The sequence below is a fragment of the Spermophilus citellus genome (genome assembly GCF_964194105.1).
Source record: "Spermophilus citellus genome assembly, chromosome: 10".
NCBI lineage: Eukaryota > Metazoa > Chordata > Mammalia > Rodentia > Sciuridae > Spermophilus > Spermophilus citellus.
Genome location: NC_138197.1, coordinates 87,156,270 through 87,179,768, shown reverse-complemented (window position 1 = coordinate 87,179,768; position 23,499 = coordinate 87,156,270). Strand labels below are relative to the sequence as shown.

The 23,499-nt window shown below is 40.6% G+C and overlaps 1 long non-coding RNA gene across 1 annotated transcript in view; it reads right to left on the bottom strand.

The window, feature by feature from the left end:
* The window catches only part of LOC308657816, a 156,212-nt gene that overhangs the window by 40,836 nt on the left and 91,877 nt on the right, over positions 1-23,499 (bottom strand). The window contains exons 3-4 of the long non-coding RNA XR_014024071.1: positions 11,691-11,797; positions 10,745-10,846 (exon numbers count right to left, since the gene is read on the bottom strand). This is a non-coding gene — a long non-coding RNA (uncharacterized lncRNA). The remainder of the gene's footprint in view (positions 1-10,744; positions 10,847-11,690; positions 11,798-23,499) is intronic.

Genomic DNA, 23,499 nt, shown 5'->3' with positions numbered 1-23,499 from the left:
ACCAGTACTGAAAGATCAGGAGATAAATTGTGATGTTGAAAGAAAGTCCTATTACTCTTAAAATTTTTGCCATTTATTGAATATGCCCCAATTCTAGAATTAATTCTAGAATTAATACACTGTCATGATAAATTTGAAAACTTCAGAATATACCAAGAAAAAAAATAATAAATCCAGAGATAAAGTGTATAAACATTTTGATGTATTTCCTTCTAAATCTTATTTTGCATCATAATGTCCACAGGATTTTTAAATCTTTCATCTTTCTTTTTTTTATTTTTAAATTATGGATGTTTCACATTTTGTTATTTGAAAAGATGGTTCATATCAGTACATCAACCAACAAACCATACGCTCATATAATCACTGAGAGTATAGTAAAGTCTCTGTCCTTGTTTTGCAGGAAGAAAACAATAAATATACAATCAGATAAAAAAGATAGAATAGATGCAATTCTCATTTTAACAGACTGCCTCATATTCTACTTTACAACTAAATAGAATATAGTTAACCCATCTTTTTTCAAACAGTTAGATTATTTCCTTTCTTTTGCAATTACTTAAAATATGCAGACTGTGTAATATGAAAATCCTTGCAGGTCAATTTTTATAGGTAATTCTTATGATTTTTTTTTCAGATAAATTTCTACAAGTAGAATTTCTATGCCATTGGGTATGTTCAATTTTTTTTTTAATATTTATTTATTTATTAGTTATTGGCGGACACAACATCTTTGTTTGTATGTGGTGCTGAGGATCGAACCCGGGTCACACGCATGCCAGACGAGCGCGCTACCGATTGAGCCACATCCCCAGCCCTATGTTCAATTTTTTAAGCTTTTAATACATACTGAAAGTGGAATCTCAAAGATGTTGTCTCCATTCATACTCTGTCCAATAATCAGGAAGGAGCCCAAAGACCATCTCCACATCTTCACTAGCATTGGTTATCATTTATCTGTATATTTGTCAAACTCTTTTAGTTTTTATCTCCTTTCTACTTATGAGGTAAAACATTGCCACATGTGTATAAGCCATTTGATGTCTTCTTTTGTGAAGGAACTATTTCTTTTGTCTATTTTATGTTGTGGGTATTTGTCTTTTCCCCCAATTAACTTGTAACTGCTCTTTATGGACTAAACATATTTACACAACACACATTTTGTAAATATTTTAAAGCTTCTTGTTTGTCTCATAATTTTGTCTTTGGATTTTGCTGCTCATCTTGTCCACTATGAGTTTGTCTCTCTCTTGATTCTATATTAGGAATAGCCTTTCTCAAAGCAGAAGAGAAAAAATATAGATCCATGTTTCTTTCTAGTTCTGTAAAAGTTTCTTACATTTGCCATGTATGGGAAGGGGAGAAGCCAGTGTTGAGCAGGTTTCCCACCAGAAACCCTGGAAGAGGGGAAGCTGAAGTGGACACCCACAGAGCAACCACTTGAGAGGGAGACCCGACTTCCTTTTATTGTGTTCACATGCACACTGTTCCCTGGGAGGGAGCTGAGCCTTTCACCTATGCTTTCTGTATACAGCAGACAAAATAATGAATCCCTGCCAAAGATGTCCACATGTGAATCCCAGAAACCTGTGAAGATGCCACTTCCCATGGCAAAAGGGACTTCATAGGTGTGACTTAGTCAAAGACCTTGAGAAGATGGGTAGGTTCAGAGTAATCGCAAAGGTTTAATAAGAGGGAGGCTGGAGATCAGAACTAGAGACAGAAGCATAGGCAACGTAAGCAGAGCTCAGAGAGAAAGAGAGATCTGAAGATACCATTCTGACTGGAGTGAGGTAAAATCTTAGAGTAGTTTTGATATGCATTTCTCTAATTGCTATAGATGTTGAACATTTTTTCATATATTTGTTGATTAATTGTATATCATCTACTGAGAAGGGTCTTTTCAGTTTCTTGGCCCATTTATTATTGACTGGGCTATTTATTTATTAGTGTTTAGATTTTTTAGTTCTTTATATATCCTAGAGATCAGTGCCCTATCTGATGTGCATGTGGTAAAGATTTGTTCCCAAGATGTAGGCTCTCTATTCACCTCACTGATTGTTCTTTTGCTGAGAAGAAGCTTTAGAGTTTGGATCCATCCCATTTATTGATTTTTGGTTTTAATTCTTGCACTATGGGAATCTTATTAAGGAAGTTGGGGCCTAGTCTGACATGCTGGAGATTTCCAGTCAGAATGGCAGCTACTAAGAATCAAACATCAATAAGTGTTGGTGAGGACATGGGGCAAAAGGCACACTCATACATCACTGGTGGGACTGAAAGGTGCAGCCAATATGGAAAACAGTATGGAGATTCCTTGGAAAACTGGAAATGGAACCATCGTTTGATCCAGCTATCCTACTCCTGGGTCTATACCCAAAGGACTTAAAAACAGCATTCTACAGGGACACAGCCACATTGATGTTTATAGCAGCACAATTCATAATAGCTAAACTGTGAAACCAACCTAGATGCCCTTCAGTAGATGAATGGATAAAGAAAATGTGGTATATACATATACAATGGAATATTATCTAGCATTAAAAGAGGATAAAATCATGCCATTTACAGGTAAATGGATAGAGTTGGAGAATACAATGCTAAGTGAAGTTAGCTAACCCCAACAAACCAAATGCTAAATGTTTTCTCTGATATAAGAAGTTTGATCCATAATGGAGTTGGCTAGGGGAGCATGGGAGGATTAGTTGAATTCTACATAGGGCAAAGGGGTGGGAGGGGAAGGGAGGGCGGATGGGGGTAGAAAACATGGTGGAATGAGATGGACATAATTACCCTAAGTACATGTAGGAAGACAACAAATGGTGTGATTCTACTTTGTGTACAACCAGAGACATAAAAAATTGTGCTCTATATATGTAATATGAATTGTAATGCATTCTACTGTCATATATAACAAATTAGATTTTTTTTAAATGCCATACTGCTAACTCTCAAGATGGTGAAAAGGCCGTGAGCCAAGAAATGTGGGTGGCCTCTAAGAGAAGGGAGGGTGAGGAAATAAGATTCCCCTTCAGAGCTTCCAGCAGAAATAGTGCTGCTAGTGCCTTCATTTGAGGAGTTCTGGCCTCCAGAACAGAAGATAATAAATCTTTATTGTTTCCTGTCATTGTTTGTGGTAATTTGTTACAGCAGCCATATGAAACTACTACAAGCTCATCAAAGTACAAGTCAGATCTCTACAGAAGTCCCTGAAAATAACTGTTTCCCAGGCTGTGTCCAATCAAATTGGCTACTGTCAGGATAATAAGATCAATGACACCATCCATGCCAAGTCACACAGTACCCCTGTCTTAAGGTGTCCTATCAACATCTCCATTTAAAAAAAAAAAGAGGGGGGCTTTCCCACACATATGGTAGCTGTTTTTATAAAACAAGCTACCTCTGGTACCACCACTAGGCTTAAAATAATTACCATTTATTATTTACTGTGAATCTACAGATCAGTTCTACTGATTTGGACCAGATTAAACTGACACAAGTATGGTTAGCTGGCCCAGTATCTGCTTTATCTAGAACAGCCTTAGCTAGGGCAATACTGCTCGTGCAGTCCCTCGTCCTGCAACAGCAGGTCTGGGCTTGCTTTTATAATAATCACAGGGGAAGAAAAGAAGAAAGCAAGCAAACCTTGAGTCATAGCATACTCACACCAGCCATCATTCTGTTGTCCAAAGCAATTCTCTTGGATGAGCTTAAGATCAGAATTGGAGGGATAACAAAGTTACAGGGGAAAATCAAGGACCCAGAGAGGCCATTAAAGGGGGCTGTTAATACAACCAACTGCTACACCAGATCTGAACTTCTCCAAATGCATCAGGCTATGGTAGGAACCATAAAATGTCAAATGTTGACTCTATATACATATGTAGGTATTACAGTAGGTCCAAAATATCTCTTGACTCCAATTTGAATCCTATGGCAGGTGGCTAGGCTAAAGCCTAGAAGAATTATACTAACCTAGGCCCTTCACAGACTCACTATTCCAGAATTAGCACAAGAACCCAATTCAGAATACCGGAATCCCTTTGTACAACTTTGGTTAACTAAAAGAATGTTGCACTGAGGTGGATCCAGATATGCACCCCTGAAATACGACTTTGGCATAAGGTTATTATATGCTGGAGACCCTGGAAATGCAGCAAATGCAGAAAGAAGCCTTCTTGGAACTTCCTTTATCTGTAAAAACAGAGATTTCTGGAAAATGAAGCTGCCATAAATTCCCTCTTTGGGGTGGGTCTGATGCTAGTGCAGAGACCAAGAGCAAACCTGCATATGTCCTCCCTGTGGAGGAGCTTAATGGCCCTGAAGATGGAAAGACAAGTTACACCTACACGGATAAATGTTAGCACAAACATCTTTCTCATTTGTTCTCCTAAAATCCCATTTGTCTTCACTTAACAAACAACAAAACTATGTATTCTTCCCACAAAATCCTTTTCTCTTCCCACCCCCACTTTTCCCTTAGTATATCGGGTGAGTAAGCCCCCAATTTTTCCCACTCATTTGAGTTATACATCAATGAGCACTCCTGCATAGATGGATAGTACATGCATAAACAGTTTTTCTCCCATTAATCTGCCTTTTATCAGTTTAATTTGCAGGCCCAGCTTTAAACTTACGAGAATAGAGAAAAAGATATTTTTTTCTCCCTTACAGTACCATCTTTATGAAGTACCTAAGTCAGAAATTACACTGTTCACACCCACTATCAGAAAGAAACAAATCCAGACTTTGGGGATGGGACCAGAAGATCTCAGAAATGACTAACTCCCAAATTAACAAGTGAATTACAATTCCAACAGAGAACACATGGAATGTAGTCTTTGAATCACCTCTTTAAAAGCCGCCTCTTCCTGCTGATGGGCAGAATCACAGCCTCTGGGACAGGAGTCCCCTATATTTCTCCTTTGCTAGTAAAGCAATAAACTTTCCTTTTCCTTTTTCTCAAAAACAAAACAAAAACAAACAAACAACAACAAAAAAAAACACTCTTAAGGAGGACCTTAATATTTAAACCATGAGTTGGAGTCTTCTGTTGCTTACCATCAATAGCATTCTAACTGACCAAGTGTTGTGTTTGAATTGCCTCTTGAACAAGTAAAGAAAGTGGTCAGGAAGCTACTGGACATATGAATCTGGATTTGGGAGAGGATAACTGGCCAGGAGACAGAGTTTAGAAATCCGAAGGCACAGGTCCTATTTAAAGCTTCTTGAGTGGATGAAATCATGTGAATGTAAATAAAATATAAATAGAGCAGAGAAGAGACTTGGGGACATAATGGGACAGTCCTGAGTTTTGGAGAACCCTAATATTTAGAGGCTGAGCAGTGGGAAAAGAAGACATCAAAGGAGACTGAAAAGTGATCCCTGATGTCAAGGAAAATCAAGAGAATGTGCTGTCTTGGAAGCCAGAAGTAGGTAAGCCAAGACCTCAGGAGGGTGGAGCAGTTGATCTGGGGCGTAATGCTCCATGGCTCTCCTACCTGCGGAGCTTCCTTATGGGCACCAGCACCTTTGCCCTCTATACTCCAACTTACTGAACTCTCTTCTCCTCTGTCTACACCTCCAGGCCCTGTTCTCCTTTGCCTCGGTTACTTCCTCTATATTGTGTTCTAGATCACTCCTTCTCTCTCTGTCTCCCCTCCCCCTCCCAAATTCCAGGGCTCAGCTTAGGCAGGACTTCTCTAGATGAAGAGACGTCCGCTATGCTGTCTGGCTAACCCTAAACCAAACTTTCATGGGGTTCACAGTCAGCAAACTCTCCCCTGTTTGAAGACACATATGAATTAGTGAGAAATTATAGTTTTCAAAGAAATCTTGGTACTTTTAAGTAAAACCTAAAAAAACTTTCCTGACTATGGAAAAAAAATTTTTTAACTATTTGCCTTTAAATGATGTTAAAATAGTTTTAAATTTGATGAAAATACTTGCTTAAGTAAACAAAGTCACAATTCTGAAAATCAGTTTGTACTGATTCTTTGTTTAGCAAATTCTATTTGCTACATATAGATAGATCAAAGGTAAACTTTAATCCAGCCTTCAGGGAAAAAAAATAAATTGAATTGTTTCAATCCCTGATCAGGATTCCCAAGGTCCCCATACTTTAGAAAAGATAAAAAATGGGTAAGAAATGGGAGATGAGGAGGGCCTCAGAACTGCATTATTTTAAAGCTCTCATCTTTGGACACAGATCATCAGTGTAGTGAGTATGATTTATAGAAACTAAAATGCTATCTTTAGAAACAGGAAGCAGCAATGATCTATCTCTATATATATCTTCTTTCCCTTCCCTCCTGAAGATCACACACACATATTTTTAAAGATTCAAAAATGATTAGAAATAAAGAAAGTAGCTTATTTTAGGCATTTTGTTTCTAGGTTTTCCTAAACGTTCAAATGTGTTGGGGGAAAAAAATCACTTCACTTCCAACTGTTCATTGGTGTTAACTCTCTTCAAGAATTTTTTTTTTTTTTTTTTTTTTTTTAATGTAGAGTATGTTTAGGTAAAGGATGACTTGGTGATGTGAACACCCAGCTCCAGTCAGTCATCTAAGACACAAGAGCCAACACAGGCTCCGGCTTTCTCTGTGTGGCTGGATTAGGCAGCTGTTATCCCAGTGGTTGTCTGAGTGAGGCTTGAGGACATGTGACAAACAAGCTGACCGCAGCCCTTGCTGACACAGACTGTGTTAACAATAACACTCAAACAGACCCACCCTGGCCCGTTCCTCTTTCCAACTCCAGACATGTCAAGTGGAAAACTGTTTCTTAGGGGCCGCCGACACAATACCTCTGGTTTCAAGGATCATTGCAAGGAGCCAATTCCTAAAAACAGCTGAATAGTAAAACAGGGAAGGGACAGATGTGAGGAACGGAAAATTCCACTTAGATAATCATTTTATTATAAGCGCAGCTCCAAAGCAACATTACTTGGACTCCTTTGGGCCCTTGGCATAAATGCAGATTTTTGGATATTGTCTGTGGCCCCTGTGAGTCCTTGTGATATTGTGTAAAGGAACACATGTGGCTTGGAGATTTGAAGAGATCGTCTAGGATCAGTAATTCCAAAAAGAAATGGGTTCAAAGTGTACCTATGCCATGGCTTCTTCCAGTGTGGCTTCTCCTCAGATGTAGTGATAATGGACTTGGGAGGGGGGACAAATAAAACCTGGGAAAATCCACTTTATTACAACAAATGCTTCTCACTTGGGCCACCAGGCAGGTCTCTAAAGTTGCAGTGGCCTCGAGGCCCTGAGTGAGAGAGGCTTCCTCTTGGTTGCAGTGCAGAGTCTGAAGGTGGGCACGGTGCCATGGTTGAGTTAAGGATGTGCGCAGGCTGTAGAGGGATCATGTAAAGGGTTTGGTGGGACTGTGCAGGCAAAGGCCGTGTCTTAATGTGTGGCAGTTCTTGGCAAGGTTAAATGACTCCCTACAAGGAGGATCCCTATGGACCTCTCACCAGCATAGTCTGAGTCTATAAGACATATACAATTGGGTCCTGGCTAAAACCCACTGGTGTGACTGCTGTCCCTCCCTAAAGGGATGATGAGGGTGCAACCCTCCTTGAGCACCCCTGCACACATACCACCTTCGGTGTGCTCTGATCCAGGTTGGTATGATCCATAATTCTTAGTCTTCTCTGGGTGTGGCCCTCTTGGTCCTCCTCTCTGGGCCCACATGGTGAAGAGATTATTAAGCTTACTTTGATTTTGTTCATGTCTCAGGAATCAGAATTATCTGGAGAGGAGCCTGCTCAGTCACAGTCACCATTGGAAATAGCACATTGACTGGTCTTTTTTTTTTTTTTTAAGAGTGATTTCACACATAGAATGGCTTCACGATTTGGGGCCTCAGTTTCTTTGTTTGCTGTGGGGGATTGGGACGACCTGCTCACAGGATTATTAGGAGCTTGAGGGACAGGAAATCAAGAATACAACAGTGCTTCATAAACTGGAATGTACTCTCTCCACTTAATAGTCATTGATAAGATCTCTTGATCAATAGCCAAGGTAGGCAAGGAGGTATGAAAAAAAGGGGTTTCCAGGAACATGCACTGTCAGTGGTGCCCTTTAAAGTTGTGTGAGCATTACCAAGTTGATTAACTTCATACAGCCCTAATTTTCTTATCCACGAATTATGAAAATAATATCCATTCTTACGAGGCCATTGAGAGAATTTGAAATATATCATATTACACTTAGCGAAGAGCCTGGCACACAAGAAAAGCTTTTGAAATAGCAGTTTACAGCCTTTGTGTTAACCCAGTAGACATGTATACCAATGGAACACCTCTTTCTTCTCTAGCTTGCTAATAACTGTTCTTTGTCGCTCAGGAATCCAATGTCTACTTGGTTACTATTAAGGGTGTGCAAGGGTGTTGCTAGCCAGACGGGTGGCCAGGGTGTGAAAATAAGGAAGTCATGGGCTGCAGTGTGAACGTTTTGCTTGCATTTATTCAAGGAGTATGATTTTGGTTCCCTAGACTATTAAAAAAAAAAACAGATATCAAGGAGCCTTACAAAATAAATACAGTAAATCAAAACAACTAAACTTCCCAGTATGCAGCTTGGTCAATTTTTTATCTGTTTGATCAAAGGTTGGGGTCTTTACTGACTCATGGGAGAACAGGAAAAAAAATAAGAGAACAGAGCCTACCCAATAATAAACAATAACTTTCAATTTTTAATTTAAGAACGAAAAATAAGATAACTTTCAGAGTCACTTTCAGATCTGTTGAGGGAGGGTGAGTCAAAAAGAAGTGGAATAAATTAAACAGAATAGCCTCCCATAAGGTTAAAAAAAATCCCCATAATCAGAGATTGTGAAATATTATCCTGCTACACATTATAACCACACGCTTAGGCAAGGATCTCTTCTCTTGGCACCCTCTCCACAGAACGACTTGAGGCAGACTTTTCCCAGCTCTTCAACTACACAAGCACCTAGATGAAAGGAGTTATGTACATGTTGACTTGGTCATTGAGGACCAAAACGCCTGTGGTTCCTGGAAGCAGAGCTGGTCATATCTGGGCTGGCACTGGATTCAATTCTGTCCTCCAAAGAAAAGGGGGCTGGTTTTGACATGAAATGGCAGCAGGCGAGGGGAGCAGAAATTAGTGTTTTTATGTGTTAGAAAAACCTGTGTATTTTGTCACTCCTATAGTCAGAATTAATCTCTCTCTCTCTCTCTCTCTCTCTCTCTCTCTCTCACACACACACACACACACACACACACACACACACAACACACATTAAAAAGAGATGTACACTCACTCTTGCCAGGACTATCTTATTTGTTGGCCATTTTGGTCTGCCCAGGTACATAGCAACACAGCGACAGAGCTTGTTGGACAGTCAGTCATTAACTGTCACTTTATCAAGGGGTGGGGAGCTGCCAACCTTGGCCCCAGAACTTAGTGACCCAAAGCCCAGTTGAAGTGCTTCTATTTTAACAGCCCTGAATAGAGCTTTCTTGTTCAGCCCTTGGCAAGCAAACCTGTTGAGAAGACAAAAGGCACTGCATGGACTGCAAATGGATCTCGCCTCCTGGGCCAACCCTGACCACTGTGAGTGCTGTGATGAGAATGATTCTGAGACCACAGTGACCACGGTGATCTACAAGGAATGCTACAAGGTCCTCTCGAAGTGAGAACACCAAGATGCATTGCTGAGCTGCTGTTTTATTAAATAGGCACCCAACAACTTCAAAAGTACAGTACCAATGTTGCTGTCACCTAAGAACTGATGCCAGGTGTAGCATGCTGGTGTTTGGTATCAGAGGCTCCTGGGGTCACACACTCACCCTGCAGTGAGATGCCGCCCACAGGTTTTCTCACATTAGCCTTGCACACCTGGTTTAGCTGTTGTTGCTGTGGCTGCTCTAACTTTCCATCTCTCCCTAGGTCTTTGTATTTGCATATTCCTGCCTGAATTACACTGCAAGGCTGGAGAAGCATCTCTGGCTAATTAGGAAGAACATCAACTTTTTAAATCTCATGTTTGATGTCTCTCATTTAACATCACTTGGCTCAATTTATCCTGTGCAAGCCCAACCCGCCCACGAAGCCACATTCACCTGTGCCCCTTATTTGCCTCTTTTTTTGCATCATTTCTCAAGGCAGCAATTTCTCCTTGGCATGCACCCCCTTAAAACAAGTCTAAGGTACCTGGGTCCATTAAGACCACAAATTTGCACAGACAATGGCCAAGACAGTGAGTTCACTGACTATGGAACATTGGCCACCTGGCTCTGATAACCATGGCAGCCACCCTGGCTATCTGGATCCCCCTGATGTCTTTTTTCCCATTCTTCTTTTCAGGAGAGGCTGTCCCGTGATGATGTGAGGCAGGAAAAGTAACATCTGGGCAAACAGCCAATGGACATCTTTAAGACAGTGACCCATTTCAAAACTTCTCCTTTCTTGATTAAAATTACTGTTACCTCTTCAGGTTCTTTTTAGACTCTCACCTTTCTTTGTGCAGGTAACAATTGCAGCTTTGGTTCACTTTAGACCTCCCACAGTGCAAAGTGGCAAAGAGGCAGCAAAAGAGGGAGCTGACAGGGGGTGAAGGCCTCTTCTTGTGCCAAACTATGCCTGCTTCCCACCCACTGTGCCCTGTGCTCACAGGAGGCCCAGAAGGGCAGAACCCTTCTTTACAGCAGGTAGATGGAGCTTGTTAGTTTGAAGAGGGTGAAGAAAATAAAAAGTTGTTTTGTGACATTTACCTGTTCCTTTATATAGGTCTAGCCACTTGGGAATGCTCCTTCTGCTCTCCCTGTGTGTTCTAGTATAAAAGACAACAGCCACCATCTCATGAGCCACCGCTGCTACCATAAAAAAAGAAAATTCAGAAAAAATTATTGAACTAAAATATATTATCAAGTAAAAATTAAGAATACAACTCATATATATATCTCAAGTCACTTGGCCTGTCTCAGGGAGGGTAACACCTGGATTCTCATGTAAAAGATAGATTGATAAACCACTGTCAGAGATAGAATTCAGAGGGGGGTAAATAATCCAATTCAGGGAGAAAAAGAAGTTGTTTTTCTTATATTAAATGGATTTGCCTCCCAACCTGCCAACAGGGAAAACATGTTTTACTTTTCTTTCATTTTTCAGCCACGCATGGCAAGTTTACAGTCTCCAAACACCATGATGAGGTTAGGCTACCATAAATAGGCCTCAGAAAATCTACCCTTTTATACCCTGGCACTTGTATTCAGGAATTTTCATTTTCCTCCCTGGAATTAAAAAACAAAAACAAACAAAAACTTTTGGTCTCTGGGTTTCTGAGTTAGTGTCTCTTTTCTATGATTTCCAGGTTTAATGATGGAAAAGTCCGTGGAGATAAGAATGCAGAATTGGATCCAGTTTGAAGCCCTGGGATAAATACCACTTGTAACTCTAAAAGTCCATCAATCATCCTGGGCACCACTGGGTAGCAAACAGAAGTTGAATAATATTAGGAAACCCTATTCTAGGGACTGGGGGTATAACTCAGGCATAGGGTATTTGACTAGCATACACAAGGACCTGGGTTCAATCCTCAGCACCAGGGGAAAAAAGGGGGAAAAAATCCCATTCTTACAACTGTTCTATTTAACTTTGTTTAAAGTATGCTCAGTTATGCTTAAATCATTGAGTCACAAATAAATGCATAATACTTACCAGATCTTTAAGAGGTATCTCTTCCCTTCTCAGTGGAGGTAGTGATTGACTTGTTGGAAGGACAAATTGCATTAAATACTTCAGAGAGATGCTTTGCCACATTGTTCCTAGGAGAAGAAATGAAACAAAATTATCAGCTCATTGTATCCTGGTTCCAATGAGCCTTAGCCTGACTTTAAGGAAAGAGCACTATCCACAAGAGACAAAACCATGAAACCAGAACCCATATTCTGAAACTTGAATTTTAATAAAACAAGGGCATGCTATTTCTCTAAATTGGTCATGAAAATTCTTTTTCTTTTTACGGAGTAAAATATTACTGCTTCCATTTGGCAATCTTAGCCTAAGAAACTCTGTAGTTGGCATGCACATATGTGGACTGTGTATAGAGGTGGAATTCCATCCCATGATTCCTAAACCCAGAGCCTGAATGGAAGCATTTAATCTTTGTGGTTGTTTAGCCCAACAATTTATTGGGTTATTGATTTCCTTAGCTTAGCCATGTCTATGTGGGTCAGTAGTTGAATGTTCGATTGTAAACTCCCTATAGGCAAATACAATTCACATCGTATAATCTAGAGGCGTTTATTGCTTTGGTGGTGATTGGGATATCTTTACTATCCCACCAATTACTTTCGTGGAAAGCTTTAGAAGAGTTACCATGATGTGGTAGTAAATTTCTAGAAGAGTTGGCTTTCTTTTATTTTTAAACAAACATTAGAAGGAGAAAAAAAATCATCAAATCCAGACAGGAGGACAAGCTTGGATTCAGCAATAAAGGCAGGAAAATATTTCATAGACAGAATGTCAAGTGATTTCCATTATAATAGCAAAGGACCCAAAATTGGTATGAAGAAACCATGAGTGGAATTTTACAATCAAGCTAAACTCTAAGTATAAAACTCCAGCATGTGATATAAGAATTTTTTTTTCATGTCTGAAATGAGAGTAAGTCAAAGGTAAAGATTGGTAATCCCGGACAAGGCAAGAAACATTTGTATGCATTTAAAGAAGGAGGACATGAATTGCAGACTCCCTGACCTCCGAAAGTCTCAGTAATATTAATTGAAACAATAGAGACCCTTGACACCACTGATAGCTCGTGACCGGAATGACTATGAGCTCTCCCAACACAAGCCACCCTCTTCCTGGTATTTTCAGATCAGGCCAACAAAGCATGCTGTGAGTCCAGCAGAGAGGGGAGGCCAATAAACCTCTGCAAACTGAGATCTCTTTTTTATCTTTTATCTGTCCTTTGACTCCAAGTGACTTGAAGAAACTGGGTGGTAGATTCTCTTGAGAAGTTCTGCTGAACAGGAAAAGCAAACCAAACAAAATAAATAATGACCTCCCTTGCAGGAATTTCTTTTTTTAAAGTATTCACTTCAAAGGACACCAAAGCCTCTTTCCCCTGCTCTCGCCCATTCCTGTTCCAACCACAACCAGCGCCTGTCTATAGAAATAACCCATAAAGAGTGGTTGGGAAATGAATGTGATGCCTGCCATCGTGGGCTGCTTCTCGCTCACTCTCCATGGTTTAGATAGTCTTGGTCACTCAAAGCTTCTCCTAAGTCTTGGGCATTGTGTTCCTACAGCCAAGGTTCTATTTCCAGGCCTAAGTAATGAAGAGTCATTATCCCACATTCACTCCAGTCATTGTTCCTGGGGGTTTGACTTTGAAATCCTACTTGAGAATGTATGCTAATGACAGCCTTTCAGGGATTACACTCACTCAAATTTACTGTGTGTGAGTGTGTTTGTGTGCTGCTGGGAATTAAATGTAGGGCCTTGCACATGCTAAGCACATGGTCTACTACTGAGCTACATTCCTGGCCCCTCAAATTATTTTTTAAATGTTAGTATTACCATTCACTCAAAAAGCAAAGCCCTGGGAGCTTGCTCTGAGCATAAAGAGGACTTGAAGACTTTAGAAAAGGATTCTTCCCAGATCAAACTGTTCTGGAAAATTCCCCTTTAATTCATGAATCAGAGAGAGAAACTGGAGCCAGGCCCCGTTTTAAGCATGGCAGTTCTCCACGACCGAGGAGCTTGTGCATCTCACAATCTAGAAGGTGCCAGCTGTGCAGTCAGTCAGCTGACAAACGTGGTCCTGCTGAACACCAGGACTCCTGTGTCAGCAGTGAGGATTTCTTGTTCTTCCAGGGCTAGGAGAGGGTTTCAAGGAACAGAAAGGCAGAAATGCTGAGCTCGGAGCCGGCCCTGCTCTCCTACCCCACCCCAGAGCCTCCCAAGGACTCAGTGGCTTCCTGATTTAATAGTCTCCATTCCCAGGAAGGCATCACACTCCCAATTATCTCTTTTTCCTGCATCCCTAACAACTACACAGAATTAAGAAAAGCTCTTGTTACACGGGTGGAAGGGTGGAAGATAAGATCTTGAAATAATAATCATTGTGTTTTCTTTCTTTTCAGCACTTCCTGACCTTTCCCCTAGTGGGCAGAAGTATCCACTTTGTCTGAAGAAGAATTAAAGTTGTTATGACTGGAAGGCTGGGAGAAAGGAAAGGTTATTTTTCCGAAATGTTTATTTCCACTGAGGCTCAACAAGAAAGGCAGATCAGAGAGTTTATGCTAAGACAAAGATTTGTGGGAGGCCAGCACCGGGAGGTCTGGTGCAGGTCTGGCTGGCTCCTGTCAAGAACATATGACCACACTCCTTGGCTGGTTTTTCTCTCTCAGCTGTGCAGGGGTCTTCTGTGGCATGTTCTCACATATCCCCCCAGATGATCCTCCCATGACCCGGAAATTTGCTGAACCTGTCTGAGCCCCAGACACTTCCAGAGCTCACCTCACCTCCTTGGAAGAAGAAACTGATCCTTAACTCCTAGAAGGTGAAAGTAAAGACAGGAGGCAAGTGAAGCTGTGGGGTATTTTGAAGACAGACAAGGTATTTCCAAACAAGAACAATAAAAGTTGGTGTTGCCGGCCTTTCTAAACACCTGAGGGCTCTGTGGAGATATGTGCTAAGTGGAGGGTGGTCCGGGAGGTGGAGGTGGTGTATACTGCTGGCTTCCATCCACTGGTCTGTGCTGGGCTGCCACTGTTTACTTCCAAACCATTATTTCATTTAATCTTCACAATAACCCAGTAGAATAAATATTATCGTATGGATGAGGAAGTAGACTGCAGTGCTTCTGACCTTAACCACTAGACTGGAATGACAGAGAATAAGCGTTAATATATTAAATACTTATTTTCTGAATTATGTCAATTCTATTTAAAAGAGCTACTTTTCAACCCGAACTTGAAAAGCCTAAAAAGTTTTCGCCATTAAACAAAATTAAAATCTACCTAACGAGATGGTTTAAGACCTAGCTCCTAAATTGGATAATATGCTAATTTAACACAAATTTATGCAGGAAAGAATCTCCTGGGCACTTGAATGAAAGCTTAAGAAGCAAACATGATTCCTCAAGGAACATGTCAAAGAACAGCAGCCCTGGATCTTAACTCCCTTTCAGGGCATGGAAGGGAGTTTCTGGCAAGCTCAGACCTCACTGGGAGCTGGTCCCCCACTCCCTCCTCAGCACCCCTTTGGATCTCTGGGGTGGTGCAGTGAGCTTTTGAAGAGCGTTTTGCCAGTGGCAAGAGAAAGACAAGGGAGATGGGTCCTTCATTAGTTTTCAAGTTGTCTCCTTTCCAAGGGAATCTGCTGGGAAATTCCCTTCACATATCACAAATAGGGTGGCAGTTCTCCAAGGGACCCTTTCCCATTTCAACCCAGTCAGTGCAACAGAATGGTTGGTTAACTCAGCTGACTCGGTCTTATAGTTGATTTGGGATGTTTGGGGTATTTTCAATTTAGGTCCTCAAATTCTTTTTGCTTGCTTTCTTTCTTTCTTTCTTTCTTTCTTTCTTTCTTTCTTTCCTTCTTTCTTTCTTTCTTCATGTATGTAAAGCAACATATTTCTGCACCATTTAAGAGGAAAGAAAGTTAGCATGAGCTGCCAACAGCTGGCTGACAACCTTGCACACTGGGTATGTTGGAAGGGCTCCAGATTTTGCATAAGGAGTTCATTTTGGGTTAGTCAAAAAAGGGAAGGGTTTGGCCCAGATCCTGTTCTACAAATTCGGAAACAAGGAGTTGAGATTCCCTTCAGAAATTGCTGGAGGTGGCTCTGTGGGTCCCTTTGCCAAGCACTCTTTGACGTCCTGTCCGACACAAGAAGAACCATGAACTGTCCAGGTTTTTCCTCTGACAAGCCCATGATTTCAGTGCAGCTTCGAAACCCTGCAAAGGTTAAAATTCCCTCTTTTCTATCTCTTTTATAAAGATCTATTGTTTCTGCACACTCCAGATTTTTTAAACTTCTTTTTTTTTCTTCCTCATAAATCCTACTCACTCTCACTTGGGGTTTAGCTTATCAGACTGAGGATAATTTATAATAAAGAACTTAGTATTTGTTAAAACATGAAATTCTCATTTTCCTTATCTGTTTTTCACTATTTCAGAGTAATAAAATTTTATTTCAAAATAGGGCCAAAGTGACAAATAATTAATTGATTAATTTTTTTTTAAAGGCAACAAAGAAAGGTGTAAAGAAAAAAAACTAAAAATATGTTTTCGGTCTTTTTATTTTTTCTTTCATAATCTGATTTACTTCTACCCATTCAATGGATATTTTCCCATGGGAATATATAGATCAATAATCACTGTTTTTAAAAGTGCACAGTACAATGCATAAAATTATGCATTAATTTTAATTATTTGAATAGTTATTTTTGTTAATATAAACAATGATGTAATGAATTCCTTGCTACACTCATCTAACATTTACCCAATTATTTCCTTATGATAAATTTCTAGGCATAAACTTTGCTTGATCAAGTCATACACATTTTTTTCCAGATCCTTGATACATATTGCCAAATTGCTGTCTTCCAGGAAAGTTGCATTTGTTTACAATCTCACTGACCTCATGAGTGCATTTTTCCCTGCTACTCTCACAAATACTGAGCATAGCCTTTATTCTAAATCCATTTGAAAGATTAAAAAAAAAAGGTATCTCCATATTGTTTTATTTTCCCTTGATTGCTAACAAGGTTGAACATGTTTTCATATGTGTATAGCTATTTTTCACTTTTTTAATCATCTGTCTTGTCTCCCTTTTTCTATTGGGTATTCATACTTTCCTTCCTGATTTGTAGAAACTCATTACATACAAAGACAACATCTTCCAGACTGTATTTCAGGGAACTTTATTGCCCCTTGAGATGTTAATAGGCGTGCTGAGGGAGAAAAAAAGGGTTCAGTGGTCAGATTTAACACATCATTTCCTAAAGTTAATTGACCATCAAAACTTTTTCTATCACAGAACACCCATTAGCATCGTTCAGGACACTGGTGTTCTGGGCAATAACATTTGAGAAATTGCTCTGTAAAGGACATTAATACTTTATCTGTTACATATGTGGAAGGATTTTTTTTTTCCTCATGGTCATTTCTCTTTCATTCTACCTGATTTTTTTCATATATTTACATATCTTAATACTTTCTTTCATAGTTTAGTAATTTAGAAGTAGAGACCCTGCAGTTATGCTTTTTGACTTTGCATCCTGGCACAGCCTCTCATGGGGACCTTTGGACAATTAACCTTTCTGTATGTTCATTTTATCATCTAGAAACGGGAGAAATAAATAGCAAATGCCTCATAGATTTGCTGTGAGGATTAACTGCTTACTATGGGTCAAGCATTAGATTTGTGTTTGACAGTATCAGGAGCTAATCATACTTATGAGTCACTTTTTGGATGATATAGAAAGTGTTTCCTTCTTCCTATGTTATAAAAAATAAATCACCCAGATTTTTATTTCATATTTTTGTGGAAGTTAATTTTGGTATCAGCCATGGAGTAAAGGGTTTACTTTTTTCACCAATGGTCAGCCAGTTTTTTCCCTGAGTTTTTACTGATCAATTCTCTTTATTTAATTCTAGCATTTTCTTTTTCTAAGTTTTCCTCTCCTGCTCGGTCTGTGCTGATACTAAAATCCTTAATTCCTTTTCCTTTTTAGAAAGTTTACAGCTATATTTGCCTAAATCAAGAGCACATCTTGCCAGGCATGGTGGCACATGCCTGTAATCCCAGTGGCTCTGGAGGCTGAGACAGGAGGATCACATTCAAAGCCAGCCTCAGCAAAAAGTGTAGCACTAAGCAACTTAGTGAGACCCTGTCTCTAAGTAAAATACAAAATAGGGCTGAGGATGAGGCTCAGTGGTTGAGTGCCCCTGAGTTCAATCCCCAGTAAACTCCCCCCTAAAAAGAGCACTTTTTGATGTATACTTGGAGTTTCCCAGAGACGTTTGGTAGGGCTGAGGAATTCAAAATTGGGGTTCAGAGTCCTCTCTGATGCAGATGGAGCATATGGATCCCACAGGCTTGGAGTTTTAATCCCCACTGTTCCCTGTTTATCCTCACATGATGCTGAGGCCTGGTGCTAGGGGTATAGCTTGAGGATTCTCTTAGGAATACTTGAACCTAGTGTTAGTCACTGTGTCACAGAAAACTTGAGACCTTCAAGCTATGTGCTGGCCACAGGAAACCTCCTGAGTCGGATGTGTTCTTTTCTCCTCTGACTTGTCACAAAACACTGAAACTCTTCCAGGAAGCACTTCACCAGCATTGGAGGGATGGGGCGAGGGTCAGGAGGGCACCTTCTAATCACAACCAGAGGCAGCTCTGAGAGGTTGTGGAGAAGGGCAGGGGAACATATGGAGGGACAAAGGCTGGTACAAGGCTCCTGACGTCTGAGGTCTTGGATGGCCTCAAGGTTAACACTACCTCCCATCAGGGGCAGCCAATGAAGACTCTCCTGCCAACCACAGGACCAAGCAGGCCCCATTTCCAACCAGATGTGGAGGGAAGGAGAAGGACCTCTGCTTATAAATTGATCCTAGAAACTTTGTTATAGAATGCAGTTGGGAAAAAAAAAAAAGACAATGGAAAGGGAAAATATATAGACAAGGTGGATCTATACCGTTTCTGAAGAGGAAGCTGCAGCAGGAATTCTGGCTGATATACCAGCGATGGCTCTCTTATTTCCTTCAATTAATAAAACTAAACAGGAAATGAACAAAGAGAAATTCCAGAACTTCAAGGTCCCAGTTCAGTGCTGAAGGCCATTGTGGAGAAGGGTATGCCATACCCAGGGCTACAGGCCTCCGAGCGCACTTGTCCATGATTCCAGTGAACTTTAAGGATGAGGCTGCTAATGCTAAGGAGGATGAGAGGCCTGGAGGGGCAGTCTTTAAAGAAAGAAAAAGAAAACCAGCCCATAGGATGCCGTTGCTATGGAAAGGAAGAGAATATGCAAAATCTGTGCAACTCCTCTTTGGTGTCTCAGGGTAAAGGCCATTTGAGAAGGTTGAGAGACAATGTATTCGCAATGTCTCCAGCCTTCCAGGAGCAGTCTCTTGCTAGCAGAAAACCCTAGCCCTCAACCCCCATACAGTAGTCTCTCAGGATCTGCTGATTGCTTCCAAGACCCCTGACCCAATACCCAAATCTGTGGCTGCTCAAGTCTCCTACATAAAATGGCATAGTATTTGCGTATGACATATACAAAGCCTTCATATTTGTCCAGTCATCTCTAGAGTACTCATAATACCAAGGCAATGTAAATGTTATGTAAGTAGTTATTGTACTTAAGAAATATGTTCCTTAAGAAATATGGCAAGAAAAAAATTCTGTACATGTTCAAAACAAACACAATTTCTTCTAAGTATTTTTGATCTGAAATTGGTTGAATTCACAGAAGCAGAGGTTCAAGTGTATCTGACGTGGCCATGGCAGAAGAAGCCACAAGAAGAGGAGAAACTTGGATCTCAGTGACACTGGCTAAGGAGTCTTTAATGAAATTTGAGAGCCAGCACCTGTGCCTTTGCCCTGAGTTTTGGATCATATGGCTTAAGTGCAGAAGTCTCCCAGTCACTCTTCCCCAATATGAATTGTGAGAGTGAGGGGAGAAGAGAGGCATACAAGAGGGGGCTGGGTCCAGAGGGCCACTCCAGCATGTCTGCTATGCAGATCCAGATGTGCATGCAGCATTGGTATGGCTAACATGTGCAGAAAACCACACAAGCTGGAAATATTTGGGCACTGCCTTATCCCATTTCCATTCTTGAGAGTGTCCCTCAAGAATGGCAAGTTTCAGTTTGTCCCTGAGCAGATGAAGATGAGACTAAGCAGCACATTTCAAGCCAGAAATCAAGTGTGTAGCTCTGAGAGTGCCATGTGCCCTGTTCATGGACTGCAAGGATTCTATAGAGTAGAAAACCCTTACTACCCAGGGAAAGTCTTGATGAGTTTAATCATCTAAGAGATCACAGTTACTATTTCTGAGCCTCACACATAGTCCATGAAGAATAAAAAATCCAGAGAAAATTTATATTTGAGAGAATGGTTGTTTTCTAAATAGACACCAAAGAAGACCCAAACACAAATCCTAGGTTCAGAATACCCAACACCGCCCATCAGAGACACCACTTTTCACAATATAATTTTTTTTTCAGTATTAGGGATTGAACCCAGGGCTTCATGCATGCTAGGCAAGCACTATACCACTGAGCAACATCCCCAGTCCCATTCATTCATGGTGCTAATTTTAAAAAGTGAATAGTATCAGAGCCATACCTACTGGGAACAAAGAGAAGATTGTTTTGCTGCCTGGTGCCTTTTTCTTTTTGGCTTTAGACAATAACCCACAAGGGATCTTGGAGCCTTCACACACTATCCAGTGGTTGATGGAAATGATGATTATTGATATGAAGTAGCCAGAGTCCTAATTTCTTTAGATAACCAAATTGTATTTTATAAGACCTCAGAGGCACATGAACTTTGATCTTCAAAGTTCAGAGCTGCCTGGAAGAATTAGGATTGACATTGTTGATTTTCAAATACAAATTCTGCTAAATATATTGCATCATAATGGAGTGAGTACAGAACTGAAATAGATCTCCCCTATCACCCCTTTGTGGTTTCCCACAAACCTGAGAGAATTAAAGACCTATGGGCTTAGTGGATACTAAAGGAGATTTGAGGATAACCATACCATTGGGGCAAACCCTCCTCTGATCACACCAGGTATATCAGTCCAGAGATAATAAGGAAAGAGATCAGAAAAGGCAACCCATGGAGAAAAGAGAAGCCAGGGCCCTCTGCCCTTTAGAATCCTTTGAAAACTGATAAGAAGTGACCTATAAGCAGTGCTCAGGGCATAGTGGCCTCTTTCAGCAAGGTTCTTGCATTAGCATCAGCTGATCCTGTCCAATCTTTCCATTTAAACACAATCACTCCTGTACTGAGAGCTGGGAGTTGTGCTATGTCAGGAAGATGTCAGGAATGTAGCTGTATTTTTTTCTGGCAGAGACTTGACTTCTGTGAGATCTGATATCCTGTTTACAGGTAAGAGTTGTTGGCCCTGAGTTATGCAATAAGTCACGAATTCTAGGAGATGTATAAACAAGGTACAGGATAGGCCACAAAACCTCTCTCCCCTGGGCAGGCATAGTTTTGCTTAGATAATGCTGCAGCTCCTGAAAGGGTCAGAAACTTCCAGGTTCCAGGGGGATCCAGCGTTCTTTTTGCAGGAAAGCTAGGGGCTTTCCAAGATGGAGCCAATGGCGGCTCTTGCTGCTGTGGCTCTCTAATGGCTCCTATTGGGAGAGAAACAAAGGAAACTCAGAACAGCAGGTGTCCAAGGAAAGAAACCCAGGACCTTCCGCTGGACTAGACCAGAGATTTCTCGAAGTGAATTTGAATTTGACATTGAGATTGGCACCAATTAGAATAACTTGATTGTGCATCCTTAAAATGGTGCTGGAATGGTGCTTCTCTATGAAGACACTTCACCCCAAGAGTACTGCAGTATGGTTCTGAGAGACTTAAAAGGCTTTGAATGAAATATATGAACGTCGGAATGCCTTACACCTTCTAGAAATCTGTAACTAGAAGGCATAACTCTGGTGGAGTGTTCCATTTACAAGTTGCAGGCCTCACAGCTTTGGTGATACTTAAAATAATTAATTGAATTTTTTTCCAGTTCTCAAAAATTAAAATCTTAAAATACAAATTAACACCCATACCTATGAACATTATCCCTGCATCTCCTCCTCGTCTCTCCTGGGAGTCACAGAGAAACCTCCATTTGTTTCTTGAGTATTTTAGCAGCATATCCCTTGATCTCTAGTTCCTCAGCCACCCCTCTCCATAACTTTTCTTCCATTCCCATCAAATGTCACTTCACAAGCCCCTTCATCTGATCAGTGACTTTCTTCCAAATAGGTTTCAAGACTTTCTGGAAGTACCTTTCTGGTAACCCATTGCCCTATCATTTAAAAATGTTAGCCCACTCTTCATTTTTCATATTCTTTTGATTCCAGGGGTAATAATACAAACCAATGTGCATGTAATCTGGTCTCCTAAAGCCTCTCCAGCTGTTTCAAGAGGCTCACACTAAATCCTTAATTACTTCTCTCCTCTTGCTTTCCCTTCCCTTCCCTTGTCCTGGGAGGGAGATCATGATAGAGGAAAGCTCATCATCTAGGAGCACCCCGCAACTGGCACAAGCCTCTCCTAATCTGCTGTGACCAATTAGACTTAACCCTGGATTTCAATTAAAATCACCTAGGGGACTTTCAAAAATACTGAATGCCTGGATCTCATCCCACTCCAATTACAGTCACTCCTGGGATGAAGCCCTAGGACTGGTATTTTTTAAAACTCTGCAGATGATTCTAATGTGCACCCACAGCTGGAAAACACCATTATGCACCATGGTGAGCTATGAGCCATTGTTGAGCATTTATTTGCAGTCAGGTTCCAGCCCACATAGTCATGGCACAGAGGAATAGCTCAAGGATTCTCGAATCATGTCATTCCAATTCTCCCACTCACTATTTCTTGCCTATTTGGCCTCCTCTACTCAAGGCAGAGCTTGTCATACTAAAGAAACTCCTGAGAACAATGAGATGCTCTCCACCTCTTTCATGAGCTCCTCTGCAAATCCCTTAAGAGATACCACTCAAATACTATCATTCATTCAGAAAATATAAATCACCTTTTTGCTTGGAATTAATCATTTTCTATTTTCCCAAGGTGATTCAGAAATGCAGAGCTCACTAACAATAAGTGTGGAGGTGCGTGGGCCTGTGGAACTTCCTCACTGTTCTATTCATGGCGGAACACACTTTGAGAGGCAGCTGACAATGGCAACAACAAAAATCAGTATTAGGGGCTGGGGCTGTAGCTCAGTGGCAGAGCGCTTGCCTACCATGTGTGCAGCACTGGATTTGATCCTCAGCAACACACCAAAATAAAAACAAATAAATAAAGGCATGCTGTCCATCTACAACAACAACAAAACATTTTTTAAAATCAGTATTATTCCAATCATAAAAAATGAAAGAGGCCTGTTCGTGAAAACAGTTTGATTAACTGAAACTTTAAGCACTGTAAAAATGCACAGTCAGTTCTAATTCTGTTTGTACCAGTCTTCTTAGAAATTGTACATTTGTTTGCGAAGCATTGGGTTGGATCATTTTGCTGCATGCGGAAACCATGTCAACTTTGAACTCAGAACATGAAATGCACTTACACATAGAGCCCATGTAGTTTTAATGTTGCTAATAACCAGCTGATAAGAATACAGAAAGGAGCATACAAAAAGTAGGATCGAGAGTCATTGAGCTAATATTTATTTTCTAAGAATCATCATCTCTGAGGTTATCAGTCATCTCAGCAGAAACTCCTTCTTTCGTTCATTTACTCACTCATGTATTCCATAAACATTTC